General features: G+C 34.0%; 1 protein-coding gene across 1 annotated transcript in view; it reads right to left on the bottom strand.

The window, feature by feature from the left end:
* TkR99D (Tachykinin-like receptor at 99D) overlaps nucleotides 1-12,228 on the bottom strand; it is a 544,278-nt gene that overhangs the window by 105,438 nt on the left and 426,612 nt on the right. The gene's annotated exons all lie outside the window — the stretch shown is intronic.

Below are 12,228 nucleotides of genomic sequence, written 5' to 3'. Positions count from 1 at the left end.
CTAGAAGTGATATACATTTTATTATTTTAAAATTAATAATTACATATCAGCTACTCCAATTACTCTCCACTCTGCATTACGTACTTATGTGTTTGCACGATTGAACTTAGTATAATAGGACATTAGAATTTTGTCATATTCAATGAAAAAAATATGGTGATGAATTATTAGTACTTGTTATTTTGAGCCGTATGCGGCCCACGTGCCGCGGTTTATGGATCACTGAGATAGAGTATCCTTGGAATCCAGTGGCAAACACATTTTTAAAATAGCCAATATACTGAATTATTAATTGTTAGCTTAGGTTGGGTTTTCATTCTTTAATTCATGAATTTTGTCAAAATCAGCTATGGAAATTGAATTAATGTTCATATTGAATCTAATAAAATTGTAGACCGTATAGTATACGGTCATCTCTTTCCGAAAAGTAAGCTCACGGCAAACTGTGCTACGGTGAAATGTTTTACGTACAGTTTACATGTAACCTAAATAATTACGATTTATTTATGAATTTCATCTGCTGATTACTCTGCTCCCAATGGCAAAAAAATAAAGATAATTTTTATTGCGCATTTAATGTCAATGGTATTGAAAGTCTACCAACTAGCGACATGCGATGCCGATAATCTCATCGCATGCGTTCTGTTATGCATAAAATCAATAAGTAGATAACAGATTCTAATTAGACAAAACCGCAACTTCTTCTGATAACAATGGCATCCTCTGATATCGATAATATTGTCAATTTAAATATTGATTCAATTATTCTAATTAATTCCAGAAAACCACAAAACAATAAAATAATGTTATTTGTGTTGATAATTAGAAACTTCTAGAACATTATTCTTTTTCATATATCTACCATTATGCACGTAATGAATTTGTTAATTCTCCGTCAACCGTTGTACCTCTCATATTGTAAGTTGGCTTTCTGTCAATCGTAATAATTGTATTACTGTAATTCTTCTCCGTTTAATAAATCAAAGGTCTATCAAAAGTTCTTTTCTTTTAATTTGATATCTCCTGTGAACATTTCCGCTCTATTTCGCTATTCCTGACTAAACAAAAGAGACTTTAACAGAGTCCTATTTTCATAGTCCTCTGTATAATAATAAAATAGCAAATAATACCTTTACAAGTATAAAGACTATTTAAATTCGTAATTACGAAACCTAAAAGAACTGGTGAAAGTGATAAACTATCTTACTTAAACTACTCCACTTTTTGGGGACGTAACAGTTCGAACAAGTTTCTTGGAACAAGTTTATTGGGCCATACGTACTGAGTATGGGTAGTTGCAACCGAGACTTGTGTACACAAACTGGTCATAGTATTTCCAACTCACATCTAGTGTGCAAGGTGCCTGGATAGCTTAACAAAGGGTTAAAAAATACCTCAACCGAGAGTGATGAATCCACTGAAATAATGTAAAGTTCCCGGATGGCACCCTCTGATTCTTGGCAGAATGTTGTAATAGCATTTTCATTATCAAATATTTCGAAATGGTATTAAAATTCACAGTCAGTTGCTCGTTTCCAACCAGACCGGATGTTGTTTAGCAAATCGAAACCGGATATTCATTTCGGAGATTATGACTTCGGCTTCCAGCCTGTTAAGGAATGCTGCGCCGCAGGTCAAACGCATTAATATTTTTTTGCTCTTATTAAGAAAAGAAAGAAAATGAAAACGATTTCTTATGAAAACTTCAAAGAGAGATAAAAAGAGCGGATGTATTATTATTCGAATTTATATTATCTTCGGGCGTTATTTTCGATTTCGACGAAAATATTTTTTCCAGTTTTTTTTGATCAACAATAATTATTACTATCTATGCTATTTTTTTTAAATATTTGCGGAGATAAATTTAAAAAAATATATGTAGGGCATTATTTTTGTTATATTTACATTCGCATAAAACCGATGACACGTCAAAACGATTTATTTTATGATTTTGACGAAATACTTTTGGTAAATTTAGAAGTACATATACATATTATTTAGTATACAATTGCTTGACCAAAATTTTGCACCGTGTTTGGCATCCACTTCAACTAGGGCCGTGAACGATACATTGATAGAGAAGGAATATGAATAAAATCTATATAGAAGTATGCCATATTCCACATCCAAAACACTTAGCTTTAACAAACAATTTTATTATTAGTGCTCTTAAGAAAACTGACAATATAATAATTTGAAAACATCTCATGCATATATACACTAAGAGGTCATCCATGGACTGGAACCGTATGCGGTTTAGATCCGTGTGCCATACTGAACTAAACTAACTAAAATATTATATTTTCACTAAATTTGTAAGTGAAAGTGTATGGTATAAACGGATACGATCAGATACTTATAATATACTTTGTGAAAATATATTTCCATGAACACAAAAGATAAGCTAAGTATGGCACACGGTTCGAAACCGCATACGGTTTCAGTCCATGGATGGCCTATAAAAAAACATTTTGTAAAAAAAAATACGGCACCCGGGCGGGACTTGAACCTGTATCTGATTGATTCGCGCTAGTATGTTTTTCTAATTAAGCTACAGGCATCTTATTGAATTACGACGATTTTGACTAGTATACATACATTAATACATGAAATGCTTATCGATGAGGTTTAAGTGCTGTCGAGTGTCATTATTTTCTACAAAATGTTTTTATCTATTGTCCGGCAACTTCATCTTGGCTACGTGGCAAATCTGTGAACTACGTACAGCTAATCGAACTTCCGGTTTCAAATTAGGAACGCCCCCAAATTTTTCATTACTTTTTTGACACTTCGTATTGGACGCATCTATCAATTTACGTAATTTGAAGCTTTTTATATTCAAAAGATGTCTAAAACAATACGAAATGATGTTCGAATTATTATCAGTAAACTTTTGATTTATTGCGAAGAAGAAACAGAGTCGTATTTAAAAGGCGAGCTTATACAATACTTTCAACAAGCCCATTTGACGGGTTTCTGTCATGTCAGGTATGTCAAAATTCAGTGTTGTAATACTAGAAATATTTCCCCAAATACTGGAAATTATGTTTGTATATTATAAAGTTATGTGTATCGTAATCTATTTTATTAATATTTTTAGACGTATAATAATTAAGTATAAATGATCATTAGTTAGATAATGAATTGTCCTATTTTTTCCTAATTATTTTCCTAATTTTTAAACCGATAAGTAGGTACATATTGTTTTAAAATTTATGTAAGGTGGATATAATTTAATTTATAGAAAATTATTTTCACAGTATGTGTTTCTACAACAATTTTACTAAAAATACGATATAAAGACATCATTTGTAAATTATAAAACATGTGATTGGGTCATCAATATAATATTGAATATGTTATATCTTTCTACTTCTAGTTTTTTAGTCATAATTTGTGTTCTAGTTATTTAATTAATAAATACCTGCAGCAATATTATCAGTTAATGTGGGTTCAATGATACATTTCCTTCCAAATTCAATAATTACGCTGTATTAATAAACCTAATATAATAGTAATAATTAAGAGGTGAAATTATTTGAAAAAAAAATTCTATTGATATTTATTGAACAATAATTAGACTTATAAATTAATGTACTTATAAACTTACTGAGAATAGAATTGATATAAACTTAAAACCTAATTTCGCGGGATATGTTTTCTCAAAAAATGACAACACTGTGAAATATTCTATACGCGATAAGAGCGACTTCCTGTTGTTGCCTAAATAATGTTGTCGTACAGTAGTGTCTATGTTTTCAAAGTATTTATATTCAGTACATAGAATGTTATATTCTCAAATAATATTAATATTGTGTCCTATTCGTTGAATAAAAGAAATAGTTCATTATACTCGTAACTGACAATGTCTATGTCAGGGTACACGAACTGCCATACAAAATCAACAAAACTACAGAAAATAGAAAAAAGTCAGCAAGATGAGATTGTTTTTTTACTCGCTCTTTCCTCATTCAAACATCTAAAAATGATTGCCAGCATTCAATTTGTAGGTATGACGTTTTAAGTAAAATTTGCCGTTCAGTCGTAGCTAATAGTATAATACCCAGTTAAATGCATAACTGTTGCCACAATGACATTAAGGCCATGCATTAGTTGAGGCACGGTCTAAAAAGATCGTCGCTAGGCGATGCGCGGATTGCGGGTGGCGGGTGAAAATGACGCCTGTCAAACGAAATATTAATTGTCATATAAATCCAACATACGTCCATTTTATGTTCTGTTTATTGTTCTATTAGTAACAATAATAATATATTCATTGACATGTTTTCTTTTTAAAGTAAATGGGTAACGTTTTTAGTCATCTTTACACGATTTTAGAATTAATTGACCCGTCGCCATCACGCAGCAAAGTGACGTGTGCCCGGGTCAACATTCTCTCAGTGAATGGCAGCGAGTCCAAAATTTCGTCGCGCGTACAGTTGAAAATTATTTGGCGTTTCACTGATGCGTCACCTTAACATTTTTGAAAAATATTGTTTCTCTTGTTTTGAAAACCAGGCCCTTTCCACCTTGCTTGACTGACGGTGCTGCAGATGCATATTTTGAAATATATACCTCGTGAACTTCATTGTTTGTAGGTTAGCATGAATATGTCACCATCCTCATAGCCCCACATTTATAATGAAGTTTAATATAACAATAATTACCAGATACAAATAACTTTTTATATACAACGTTTTTAAATTTTCTGTTGAATTATTATGGTCAATATGCTCACACTTGTACTTGATATGAAGTAAATAAAAAACAAACAAATTAACAAATATAGAATACTGAAATTTCATTTTGATTTTCATGGTAACGCACGTATATATTAATAATTTACTTGTTACGACCACCCTCTTAGCAACCAATAATAGTCTTTTACTTTTTACGGATTTTTCTGAAATAACTTTCCATACCTACAAAACAGAATTAACTGAAAATTAATTTAATTCTGCTTAAAGGTGGCTAAAAGTATTAAAAGAATGCATTGGCATCGTGTTCTGATTTATTCCAAAAGTTTCAAATATCTAGCTATTCAAGAAGTTAGTTAAAAATCGATTGCAAGATTTGTACTAGACAAACAACCACCGGACAAACAAGAATATGAGCTAAGAAAAACATGGTAAAAATAAATACTTACTTATATAGTTATAGAGGTTTTAAAACAAACTCACGAATAAGTAGAAATGTAGTTTTTAAGAAAATGTACTTGGCGGAAGTAAAACTTAAATAATGTATCACAATCTAACTCAACCTCGGAAAAAAGTTCTAGATTTGAAAATGCTGACATTTATAAATATAATATGTAATAGTGACCATTGAAACTTCAGTCAAAGGATAAGAATTTGTCTGTTTTTTGGCCGTTTCAGCCCCTTAGCTGGAGCATATAATAATATGGTGTTCGCCAGTCTTCTTGCTTCATTCCAAGTCATACCAGAAATCATCTAAAAATCAATTGCAAGATTTGTACTGGATAAACAGCCACCGGACAAACAAGAATTCGAGTTAATAAAAACGTTGTAAATAAAAATAATTACGTTTGTTGAGAATCCACCCCTAAAAAATATTTTCAATTCCACCCCTCTTGAAATGAAATCACGATCCAATGCTTTCTATCTATCATTGAAGATAACCAGAATTCTAAAAGTGACGTACATATTATATTAAAAGTATTTTTTAAAAGAATATTTAGCATATTTGTTTTGTTAAAAAATGTGTCAATTTGTTATTTATTTGAAAAAAAAACACAATTCTATGTGTTTAATGAAATACAAAGAATCCTAATATAAATTTTGTAGAGCAGTATCGCAAAAGTAATAAATTATTCTTCGGAATAAGTCAGCATTATTGAAAGGGTACAGGATTGTATTTTTTTATGAATATCCTTAAATAAATATTTTAAACTTCGAAGTTTAATGCGGCAATATTTCGAGAGCGTATTTTTACGCCTAGCCCATCTGTCGGTTCATTCGTACCGCGAGCTTTATATTTGACACTTGAGCTTTTTAGCGTCGCTACAGTAAACAAGCTTTCGTGAAAGTTTCCAAATTTAAATTAAACGCACTGCATAAAACAACGTGAATGCCTACTTTTTAACGAACTTTCATAGCTTTACTTTTGCTGTACTAAATCATCAAAATTACGAGTACCTAACGCATAAAATATGTTATATGTTTTGTTTCATGACGGGCCTACCACTACCATACATACACTCATATATAATGCTCATATATTGAGGCTTTCTCGTTGCCACTCTAGTAAAAAAACTATCTCTGTAGTGAATATGGTTTTGATTTTCAGAATATTTCTATATTGTCATCTATAACCTTTTTTTCCTAATTTTCTCGCAAGACTCAGAATACCTCCAAAGCAGAATGCAGGAACTCGCTGAATTAAGCAACAAAGTAGGTTTTAAAATAAATGTAACAAAAACGAAAGTCATGTTCAACTGCTTTGCGGGCCAAAAAGAGATCCTCATCAATGGCACTCAGCTCGAACAGGTGAAAAGCTACGTCTATCTGGAGCAACAAGTGTCTATAGATGGATGTATATTTGATGGAATTGTTCGCAGAGTAAAGGTAGGCTGGAGTGATTTTGGCCGCCTGAATAATGTCTTCAAAAAGGACCTTCCACTGTGCCTAAAGCGCAAAGTGTTCAACCAGTGTGTGCTTCCCGTGATCACATATGCGTGTGAAACATGGACCCTAAGTTAAAGAGAGATCCAGAAACTTAGAGTAGCACAACGTGGTATGGAGAGGTGCATGATGGGTATAACGCGAAAGAACTAAAAGAGGAATGAGTGGATAAGGAAGGAGACAAGGGTTAACGATGTAATAGAGTTTATTAAAAGCCCTAAATGGATATGGGCTGGACACATAGCTCGAAGAAGAGACAATCGTTGGACAAATATAGTCATCCAGTGGTATCCAAGAAGTACAAAACGTCCGCAAGGTAGACCTAGAGGCCGCTGGATCGATGAAATGATAAAGTTCTGCGGAAGTACGTGGCAACGCAATGCACAGGACCGAGAGAATTGGAAGCAGCTTGAAAAAGCCTTCATCCAGCAGTGGATAGAGTCAGGCTGATGATGATCTATAACCTGCCACCATTGGTGTAGCAAGGGGTTGGCAAACGGGGCAATCGTCCCGGACGCAGCATGAGTGGGGGCCCAGAAACGCAGTTCCGTTGATAATTCAGAAAAAAATACAATCTTCCTTTTTCGAGAACTAGTAATAATAGGTCAACGAAAGGTTTTTCAGGAAAGGTTTAGTCAATTTAACTGTCGCAATTTTATAAAGCACTTATAGTAGGTATCAGTTATTCAATCCATACTATTATATATATAATATAATATAATCGACCACAGGTGAATTTAATATTTATAGGAAGTATAGGTACAAGTGTGCACAAGTTTTGTATTATGTAAGGGGCACATGTTTTGTTACTGCTACAGGCATTAAATCACCTTGCTACGCTCCTACCTGCCACCATACGAGTGCGGAGTGAATGATTATAAAATATGATTCCGCATAATATATGTGAGTATATTGTAATAAGTGTGATCGGGTTTATATCGGAAAAACTCAACGGACTTTCAATATTATTATGAATTCACTATTTTTTGTAGTTATTCCACAATATATGAATAAAGATCTGACGACATTATCAAATGGACACTTAGCTGGGTGTGACATCTAAATCCGACCAACTGCAACACATATAATATTATTTTTTTATTTATTTGAAAAAGACACGTTGAGTACATAAGAAATTATTAATTCAGGACGTTCACAACATGAAATTTAGAATAAAAATTACAACTAATCAGAAGAATCAATCAAAAAAAGATAGCAAAAATAGTTTTTACAATAGAAATAAAATTAAAAAAAAACAACAATAATTCAAAAAATACAAATTAAACAATAAAATAGAATTTATAAAACAGAATATATAATGGATCGCCAAAAATATCTACATCTCTAGGGAGTGCATTGACCAGCCGCACAGCCGTCGCTATTGATGCCTGGTGAGCCTGACATGAGGAAACAGCTTTCACCCAAAATAGGTGATGGCTGCGACCATGCATGTAATTGACAGATGCGTAAAATTCAAATTTTCTAGACTATCGGGATTGAAAACGATACCACGTGAGAGCAGGGAAAAATGCTTTAATGTCGGTGTGATTTTGTTACTAGGCATTTTATTCACAAAACACTAACCAAAAAATGGACCTTCGCACACTGCTTAAATGCGTCATTTTAGTTTAAAAAAAAAACAGCTGGTGTCACATGTAACAAATTTCACTCGTCGTGCAGTGCATGTATAATCATAAAATGTCGCGCTTCGCCAATCATTTTGACTGGCCAAGTAACGTCCTCACCTATGCGCATTGAAGAAAGTTGCGACATTGTACCCAGCTTTGATTTATGACTATTATTCCAGTCGAGACGATTACCAATATGCGACTAGGATAAGTCTTCAGACAAGGACAGGGTTGGCAAACCTTTATACGTACGAGTGCCAAAAATTCTCAAATATAATTTTTAGACTGTCTGACGTGCCGAGTAGTTTTCCATGGAGAAAAATGGCTTTTAAGATTTTTATTTAAAAATATGCTGTTCTAGTTATTACTCATAGAATATAGTACACATATAGCTTTATATCACTTTTTTCAATTTCGCCATACGTACACCAGTTTTGAAACAGTCTGCCATAATTACTACTACTAACAAGCTCCACCAACTTTTTGTTTCTGATTTGGTAGAGCCATGTTTTTGGGTAGAATTGATTCTTTTGTTATTGTATTACTTAATTTGATTCTTTACGCACAAATTGACATCAAAATTTCTCCGATCAAATCAGACATTCTCTCGCTACAGTGGTCTCAAGCATTGTAAATCGATCAAATTCAGAGGGTCGTGGCACGGCTTCCTCTGCCGCCTGATGAGGTTAGTGCGATAATATTATATGTGATAGGTAAAGCCTAAAGATTGAATTATCTAATTATATATTTACATATAACATAATGCTTATCATTGAAAAGTATTTACCTGTCTTTTTTATATAACGCAATCTGTCATTTAATATTATTTGTTTCTTTCTCTTCAAAATTAAACATTCACGTGCCATTCAAAATCATCTCGCATGTCAAATGTTTGCCACCACTGGTCAAGAAGGTATGGAAAGGAGACTTGGACTTGGAAATCGTTGCAAAAAGTAGGTAATATCTGTCCTGTTATCAATAAATAAAAATATTATTATGATTACATCATGGCCCCCACATACTGAAGCGGGCCCTTAGGCCAGGATCTTTGTCGGCCCCCCCTACCTATCACTAAGGTTAAATGCATCTGACGTTCTACAGTGGCATTTTCTATATGGTGTTCGAGGTCAATAAAAATTCAGTGTGGTTGTCGACTATCAACATACATTAAACCAAAATTGCATCGCACGACCATGTATTTGTAATGACTTCAAAGTAAAATAGCGACTTTTTTTACTATTAAAGCATATTTAAGATGTCTGTTTATCTCAATTATGTGGTCGACCCGCCACGCCGGGCCCCCCTGAGCCCAAGCCCCTAGGCTAGAGCCCTGTCAGCCCACCCCTTGTGGAGGCCATGCATTACATATAGGTATTGCAATAATTTCTTTTGATTTTAAATGTGAAATTGCCCTCAGGTACAAAACATTGTTCGCCTCTGTCGGAAATTATGATATGATTAAGTTTCAAGAAAAGTTTGAATTAGATCAGCCTTAAATTTTGAAGCGCGTTTTAAAGACAGTCGTAAAAGTTTTGACTAACTTTGAGTGAATGCCTCCTGACGTATGACCTTATGAAGTTTTCTCGGCTTGAGACTTTCGCGAATTGACGACATGCTCATGAAAGCAGTGCAGTGACGTAGCGGAAAATATTCAACCCCTAACCAACAATCACGCAACGTCCCCTCCCACGATTTCCACCGCATTCTTAATACTAGCGATTCGATAATTTTAGCATTAATTTAAGTAAGTACGTTTGTTACATACATCATTCATACAAACTAAGTACATCGACTGGTAGAGCTTTTTAAGTGGACTGCAATTATTTATAGGGAATATGAGGAGGTCGGATCTAGTGGTGGGGGCGATGGAACAGAGTGGCAGACACTGACCTTGTGATGATGTATGATGGCTCCTTGGTCTGGTTTCAACTTTCGATAGAGCGGTATAGTTATTTTGGGTCACTCGGTTCGTACACTCCCGCACTTTGTGACACAGTTTATGGATGATATGTGAGGGTGTATGAATGATGATGATAGTTTAGGAATGAGTCTGCATCTATTGAGTCAATGACTTATGCAACGGAAAGCTTTTAAAAGCCCGCACTCGTCCGCTTATGAAATACAACTGAACCTCTCTTTGCAATTACCGGTATTCTTTTGACCCGTAATTACTTATTGATTGTCTGGTCACAATAACACTGGGGACTAGGAGGTGGGGAAATAAAGGAATGGAATGAGACTATAAATGGCCCAACCATCGACTTGAAAGTAAAATAATATGCGATTATAGCGAATCATGGTACCTTACGAAGGCTCAGAGCAACCGTATACTGTGCTTCAAAAACAGATATTTGCGACGGATACTGGGACTTTAGGAAAAATGAGGAGATAAGATAACGCACCAAGCAGCCTATCATCACGCTGAGAGTGAAGAGGCGACGTGAGACCTGGCTCGGCTACGCGCTGTGGATGCCAGAAGAGAACCTCAACCTAGCTTGACTGTTCTTCAAGCCAATCGGATTCCGGCGTCTAAATACTATCTATGTGTATGTGGTGGAGCTACGGGATGCTGGTTTGACGTGAAACGACTGGCGAGCAACAGGGATTCTAGGAGGCGCCGCGTGGCATGATAAATATTACATAATTGTTTTCAACGCTCTATAAAATTTATATCTTATTTAGTAAGATATTGTTATCAAATGATTCATTGTTACTCCAAGAAAAAACATTTTTTTGTGTGTAAATAAAAATTTGCTAAGCGAAAACATTCAAATTATACGTATCTATTGCTATGAAAATATAAACAACTATTTGCTAAGAGAGCGGTGTTCTATAATAGTATTCTATAATAGACATAGCGGCTCTCGTGATGCAGTGCATAAGACGCTGGCTTTCCATCCGGGAGTTTCGGGTTCGAATCCGGTGAGGTCAAAGAATATTTACATAATCTAATATGTAAATTTATCAAGCCTGGGAGTTTTGCCACTCTAATTAGGCGGCCATATACGTACAGTTTTCGTAAGAAGTTGAACATGCCAGTTAATACGTAATGGCGGCCATACAGTTATCTTTGGTAGATAATCTGCTGCGTTCATAGACGGACAGTTTTCGACCTGTCAGATGTGTGCCATGTTCAAACTGCCAGCGACCCCCCACTCCCGTGTTTTTGTAAAACTGTTGGAATTTCAACTCACCGAAAGTTTTCGGGTGACGTTAGCTAGCTGTGTCGTAAAGTAGGAGTAGCTGGCGTGTTTTCGCGGCAAATTTTGACAGTTCTGTCTTAATCTTCTAAGTTCGTTCGATAAGAAGTATATTATTTTTGTTGCGTATTCTTTTGCTACTCATATTATATAATTACGAATATTGTGAAGTGTCAACTAGGTTTTTTTATAGTTGCCCTTACGATGAAAAATGGCAATAGTAATAAAAATATATAAATTTTGGATGTAACAAAATACGATGTTCTTATTGTTGATGTAAAATAAATCTAGACAAAAGAAATATGTACGTAAATTTAGTATTATGCTAATGTTAAAATATGTCTGTACCAAATTAATATATATTATTCAAAACCATTAAGTAAATTATTGTAAATTAGTGATTGAATAAAACATATTACATAAATTTAATGTATATAACCCTGATTTAAATAAAACAATACGTACTTATTTTATCTTAATTACATTTTATTAAAACAACAATTAGTAAACTATGAATAATTTATTGAAAATAAAAGAATCTGTAAGTACATATATTTACACAAACAATAAATTGTAATCATAATAAATCTAACAAAATCAATATCGTTCAATATACCCTACTTAAAACTAATTTAACACTAGGTAGGTACCCCTGTGTATAATCTCCGCGAACATAACCTCCACAGTTTTTGATACTTGATCTGCCACAGACAAAAACTGTACGTATATGGGCACGTCTGTTGACAGTTCGACAGATTT

Source organism: Rhyacophila brunnea, unplaced genomic scaffold (genome assembly GCF_057557595.1).
Source record: "Rhyacophila brunnea isolate RB1 unplaced genomic scaffold, BYU_Rbru_1.0 scaffold_10, whole genome shotgun sequence".
In the NCBI taxonomy this organism is placed as follows: Eukaryota; Metazoa; Arthropoda; class Insecta; order Trichoptera; family Rhyacophilidae; genus Rhyacophila; species Rhyacophila brunnea.
The sequence above is the reverse complement of the archived record's forward strand: the minus strand, read 5'-3'. Positions and strand labels throughout refer to the sequence as shown.